Below are 5919 nucleotides of genomic sequence, written 5' to 3'. Positions count from 1 at the left end.
ATACCTTTAAACTCATTAGTTAGCATATTAAGTTTAAGGTTCAATTTGAAATAATGGTGATTAATGTTTATTGTTAAACTTAAACAAATTATGCACGTGCATGAACACATGTTTTGTACTAGACAATTCATTTTACAAACTGGCTGACGGTTATCGTCCAAATTAGATTGTCCCGCAATGACCATTAGAGGTGTTACGGAGGACCTAAATGCCAAAATTCGCGTGAAAATTAAGAAATAGACAATTTTGAATAATGGAATCGAATTCTGCTACCCTTCAACCCCTAATTATAGACATACGTTATACATCATTTACACATGACATGGGTAACATCTCTTTGTTCTTTCTGTGTTATAATCTGAATAATGCATAGCTACAATGTGCATTAACTACATGTACCTCAGATATACTGCACAGTTCAAATATATTTTTACCTTTAGGGGCGTTCCCTTGTTTCCTGGATTCTGAAAGGGGTGTTACATGTTTCTATAAAATTAAAAAATATTAACGATTGTAACGTAACGTTGTCAGATTCAAGGATGAACAACCTATTAATCTCCCCCCCTCTCCCCCCCCCCCCCCCCCCCCCCCGCCCAAAAAAACCCAAACAAATCCGCCCTCTGACTTGAAGTTACAAAAAGTGGATTAATTAAATTACTTAGTACAAACATAGTAGTTTGAAAATAAGGGGAAAAAAGATGATGGATTGATTGTTAGTGTTTTATTAATAACGTCATTAGCGCCACATTTCGGCTATTTCGTGGCGCCCAGTTTTTATTTGTAAAGGGAGCTAGAGTGCCCGGAGAAAACCACACACCTTTGATAGGAAAACTGGCAGTCCTGATCAATTGATATTGGAGTCGAAAAAACCCACACGGGCGGAGTTAATCCTAAAATCCTCAGTGTTGACTGTCAAGTGATTACAATAGAATAACTACTTAGACGTCTTGGCAAACGAGGTCTCTGATAAAAAAGAAAAGTGTCTTCTTCCTTTTTTCTTATCTAAACTGGGACATAAAATATTTATTTTATTTTGTGTACACAATATAATTCTTAAATCAGTGTTTTAAATAAGAACAGATAATAACGATTCAAAACAGAAATCATGTATTTAAGAATATTCAAATAAATAAAATCTGATATAAATAAGTTTTAGACTCAATGAAAATCATTACGATTTTTGGCATTTTTATTCCTATAAAGGGACTAATTGGGTATCGAATTTAAATTTTGGTTCGGCCGGGGAAAGGTGGAGGGTTAAAGAGAAAAGTGAAGAATCGAAAAGAAAAAAAAAGTCCAACCTCTTACTACATAAAGGCTCATTTCCCCCTTTCTTTGCTCTACAAGAACTTTTCCTAGGAGCCGTGGATTGCATGCAGAATATCGTCTGCCTATTTCTAAAACGTTCACGTAAATTGATGGCGTCATGTGTTAAAACAGTCATTGGCCAATCAAATCGGTATATTGGATTTAATCTGCACGGCTCGTGTGACCCTTTAACCCGAACTCCTACATCGTTCGGGTTAATCAGGGTCACCAAGTCGTGCAGATTAAATCCAATATACCGACTAGCTTGGTCAATAACTATAACTTCGAAAGCTTATTTTAACAGAGAGGAACAACATGTATATAGTCAATATGTTCCGCAACGCCTATTCACTGGTGGATAATGCTTTATAGAAATGGCGCGACTGGGAAGTTACAATTATCCCTTTTGTCTTTAAGTTCTGCTTTCAACTTACCCTCATTGACCATTTCTAGAGATAAGTCAAGATATGAGACAGACTTAACTGTATCTGTATTATCATTTTTGTCCAGTTCGATGGGATAGATGCGTTTATCAAAGTCACCAAATTTTGAACTATTCAGTCAGAGAAGAGCATATATTATGCGGAAAGCAAAGAACATTGCTTACTTCTTTTCTTTCTGTATGAGGCCAGCCTTATATTTATGAATGAGAGTGATTGGTTACAAGTTTTCAAAATAAGACTTAACATTCCCTATTATAGAATACTTGTATATACGTTGGCCATTACTTTAATAAAACAAAACAAGACCATATATCAATTTTTCAATTTGTCTTTTAGTTTGGAAAGGGGAATATTTGTGTAAAGTGTAGATAAGTTAAATGTGTTACTACTATTCTAAGATGAACAAGTGTTAGATTATATATAGCATGTGTACTTTAAGAGATATTTTAATGTTTTTTAGTATAGACATATAATTCTCGCCATCTTTAGAACCTCAGGAAATACAATGCCTATACACGCTAAATCTATGAAGAATTGTGTATGACCAAAAGCTAGTTGTAATTGTTAAGAATCCTTTGTGTATAATAATTATACGCTGAATCATATTGGATGTACTGATAATTCATTGCACTTTTGTTTATTGATAATTTTCATTCCATATATTTTTTCAAATGTTATGTTGACGTATAGCTTCTAACAATTTCACAGACTGCTTTGTGAAGCTTCCCGTCTTTTCTTTGACAATGGTTTGAACAATAGGTATTTTACATCTGCTACATGTTTGAAGTTAATTTTTTTTCTCTTTTTTTTTGTGTCTTTCATTTTTATTAAATAATTGCTAGTCATCTGCACACATATTCAATTTGGTTTCTATTAGCCCCCCATTTTCTTCCTCGGGCAACATAATGCTTTGAATGTCTTTTTTTTTTGCCCTTATTGCACAGGCTAGGGGCTCTGCTTGTTATATATATAAAATATATTCATTTTGAATATCACAAAAGCACTGGAAGTAGAAAAGTACGATGGCCGGCTTTCTCACAAACCATGTGTTGTATAAAAGTACTAATGCATGAAGTTTTGCTGCATTGGATTTGTTTCGTTTCCGCGTCAATTCATCTGTTAACAATGTGAAAGGTAAATCCGAATAATTATATAAGATGTATGTTTCATTATCATACTTTATTCTGATTAGCTAACTGCACATCACATGTTATTCCTAAGCAATTGCATTACTCAATAAAACTTATCATTCACGATAACACGTGGTCCCACAATGAAGTGCACATGTGAATTAAATAAAACAATTATAAAATTCGTGTTTTCATGATCAAAGCTAAAAATGAAATTATAAATATTGAATGCTTCTTTTTGTAATTGCATAGGGTTGTAAAAGCGTTGACCGTGCGCCCTTTTTTAGAATGAAGCGCGGAAATACAAAATGTACTTCGGTCAACGCTTTTACACACTAATGAAGTTACAATAAGAAGCATTCAATTCTAAAATGATACATTATCCTAAATGACAATGTCACGTATATTAGCGCTTAATATGTGTCAGAAACATGAGTTTAGCATCCAAGCTATCACGTTACAAGCTACTTCACACACCATGCCTGATATTTTTTCTCACCAGCAAGTCATTAATGCTGTACTTAGCGTCGTCAGAATCGTGGACCCATTTGAGTTTCTTTTTTATAAGATATTTGAGCAAAAAAAAAGTAAACATTGCAACGACAGCCCTGTACTGCCAGCGACAAAATACGTTCAGCTTTTTGTTCTTAGTTGTACAAATACCAACATATCTTAACAATTTATACTTCATGGCATCCGGGATAATAAGAAGCTCAGATGGCAAAAACGACAGCTGATCTTAAGTTAATCACAAAAAATTAATGAAACTAAAAGTGTTTGCATTCTCTAGGTGATAATAATGTTCAAGTATTGTGAGATTAAAATGAAAACATGTATTTTGGATAACAAATACGTCTATTTTGTATAGGTCTTCACTATATGTAATGTTACTTTGTGATTTGAGCCATTTAGAACATTTTCTTGATTTCCGTGATTTTATAAAGTCACAAATATTGTCTGATATTACGTTTTATTAACATTCAAATCCGACATAAAAAAGTTCCTGTAATACCTTTTCTAATATTAAGCTCCGATTATCGTTTAATAACCTTTTTGGATTCGAGCGTCACTGAGGAGTCTTTTGTAGACGAAACGCGCGTCTGGTGTATATACAAAATCTAGTCCTGGTATCTATGATGAGTTTATTTACAACCACTGGGTCGATGCCACTTCTGGTGGAGATTTATTTCCCGGAAGGTATCACCAGCCCAGTAGTCAGCACTTTTGTGCTGACATGAATTATCGTTAAAATGGTTATATTTATAAATTAACTGTTTACAAAATTTTGAATTTTGTAAATACTAAGGCTTTTCTACCTCAGGCATAGATTACATTAGCTGTATTTGGCAAAACTTTTAGGAATTTTGGTCCTCAATGCTCTTCAACTTCGTACTTTATTTGGCCTTTTAACTTTTTTGGATTCGAGCGTCACTGACGAGTCTTTTGTAGACAAAACGCGCGTCTGGCGTATATACAAAATTTAGTCCTGGTATCTATGATGAGTTTATTTATTTTCCATCAAACAAATTGTCGCGAGGAATAAAATAGTTCGGGCAAAACCTAGATTTAAATAAACTCATCATAGATACCATGACTTATATACATGTATTTTCCCCAATATTCGTGTTAATTCCTTAAATAACATATAATAGACATGTCTTCCAAAGGTATGAAGTAATGTAGTCCAATTTTATTATATCTTGATTAAGCATTTGAAGAACAAAGTGACAATTATGCTGGACATTTGTTAGACTGAACATTAATTTCCGTTCCTGAAGAGACAAAGATATTCTCCATTCCGATTTTTTTTATTTCAAAACAAGCGCGTACAGAGTTAAACGCAGGTTTATTCTTCAACTTTGAAAATAAAAAGAAACCGTCTTCTATCGGTGTTTCAGATAAAACTATTCGTCCAAATCTATCTGTTCTAAATATACCCTTTCTGACAATGTTACATAAGATAGGCCAGTGTTCAGATGTACAAGGCACACCGTCCTTCTCTAGTTGTAGTTTGGCCTATCCAGCTGGTATTTCCTCTTCCCTCATAATTAAAAACGAAAAATCGTATTTATCAGCTTAAGGTAAGTCTTCAACGACAGGAATGCTTTCGTCACATTCAATGGCATCATGATCACTTTGCTGATCTGTAAACAAACAAAAACATAACATCCAGTGTTTATAGCCTTCCGGAGCACCTGATACATGTATCACTCCCGGTTTTAAGTGGAGTTCGTGTTGTTTCTTATTTATCATTTATAACTGTTGATGTAAATGTCTTTTGGTTTTGTGAGTCTTTGTTTACTCCTGGGTTTTGATTGTTATTGTCTAAATACATCTCTACTCTTTCTGTGACATATATAAAGTACTGTCTAAAACTAAAATACATCACTCTTTTCGCCCATTTTACAATGCAGGCCAAGAAATCCATCATATGAACATTTGAACTTGCTTTACATTGGTTTGACACACATGCCATATGTATCTACAAAAAGCTCGAAAAAACACACCATAGAAAGTATCAATTTAAAGAGCGTTGAGTACCCGAAACTTAAGTTATCATTCCCCTGTTTAAAGTATCCCTATTAGCTTATTCAAAACTTTCAGGGTTTTGTGGTATGTAAATTTATGATTATGATTATGATTATGACCTTATTAGAATTTGGATGTTGGGTTCTTGTCCTGTCCGTTAGATTTATATTATTGTATGTTACGCAAAATGTTTTTTTATCAGGACCTCACGTTTTCTGCTTAACTGATTAAACTTAATACATTTATATTGATGGTTGACGAGAACGCGTCGGTATGTCCGTCTTTCCGTAAGCCCGTACGTATGTCCGCCGTCGATTGCAACATGTGGGGATAAAATTCAAAAACGGGTTTACCAAATTACATGAAACGTTCATGTATTGTTTACATCTATTGAAGTATTCTGACTTTTTGATTTGTTTACATTTTAGTTTTTACCTTTATGAGAACTGGCATTTTATTTAGGAAAATGAGCGTATGGTGCAGCTCTTTATTAGTTTTTACCTTTATGA

Source organism: Mytilus trossulus, chromosome 5 (assembly GCF_036588685.1).
Source record: "Mytilus trossulus isolate FHL-02 chromosome 5, PNRI_Mtr1.1.1.hap1, whole genome shotgun sequence".
Lineage (NCBI taxonomy): Eukaryota > Metazoa > Mollusca > Bivalvia > Mytilida > Mytilidae > Mytilus > Mytilus trossulus.
Note: the sequence above shows the minus strand (reverse complement) of the source record.